Below are 1,598 nucleotides of genomic sequence, written 5' to 3' on the forward strand. Positions count from 1 at the left end.
ACATGCATGCATACATACATGCTATATATACACACATACATGAGAACATGCATACATAAATACATATATGCATACATACATATATGCATACATACATACATGCATACATACATACATACATACATACATGCATGCATACATTCACATCAACATACACGTACATACATACTTACATACACACTAAGTAGTAAAAGAAGCATGCATGAATAAGCAATGATGGAGAAGGAGATTATATCTGTATATATATGTATATATACATACAAATATATATATATATATATATACAACATAACACCCAAGCATATGTAAGCGTATGCATTATACCCGTTATATACAAGAGATACTAATATATATATATATATATATATATATATATATATATATATATATATATATATAATGAATATACAAGAGATAAAGAAGCACACAGGCAAACATACACACATGCATATACATACATATCAATAACAGTTATAGATAAGATGGATATAATATATTTATGCACATCAAGACACGCACGCACACACCCACACACATTCGCACATACATACACAGTCGCACACACCTAGAGACATATGGCTGCTTGATATGTCAGTGTTGATTGAGCTGAGGCTAACAATGCATAATGGCTATCAATTTATTACTCCATCCATACATCACCATCAAAATTGAATGGACACATACACACACATGTATATGTCACATATAAATACACAAAAACATACACGCGCGCATACTAACACACACACACACACACACACATATATATATATATATATAAATATCAATCAATCAATCTTCGTTTTGCGTCCAGAGACCCGGTTTCCCGAGGTAGGACGTATATATATAAATATATATACACGCACTATCAATATCAACTTATGGATATAGTCCTTACATTTTTATAACCTGTGTTAAATAAGTATGATAACTGACAAAGTTATCCAACGAATTCATCCTAATCCCAAATGTCATTTACACATTACACTTCAATCCGATACCACCTCAATACATATTACTTGGAAAAACGACAAAATCCCCATTACTATCAGCAACAAAATCAGCAACAACAACAACAATAATAATCACACAATTTCAGCGGCCACATGCACAAAATCTTACTCGTTCTATTCACACATTGACTTACAAACTAACATACATATTAAACAAACAACATACAAAGTCACAAGGTGTATGAAACGAACATTACACATACAAACGCATTTAAACACACACACACACACACACACACACACACACACACACACACACGTGTACATACACCCAAGCTAAGCATTTGCATTTATTGCTGGATGAGTAGGAAGCTTTGACAGCACTGCGCTGTACAACAAATTGTACAAGTGTATAAGCCGTACGTCATGTATGCCATATACATATTTATGTATGTAAGTAAGTATAATGTATGCTATAATGTATAATATATATGTGTATATATCTGCATATATACGTATAAACATATGCCCCCTTGGATCTGGATGTATAAGTTTGTATGTACGCTTGCATACGAGAATAAATGCATGTGCGTGCTATCCATATCAGAAAAAATAAATTTTTGCGCGCGCGTGTGTGTGTGTGTT

The sequence above is a fragment of the Helobdella robusta genome (assembly GCF_000326865.2).
Source record: "Helobdella robusta unplaced genomic scaffold HELROscaffold_46, whole genome shotgun sequence".
Classification (NCBI taxonomy): domain Eukaryota; kingdom Metazoa; phylum Annelida; class Clitellata; order Rhynchobdellida; family Glossiphoniidae; genus Helobdella; species Helobdella robusta.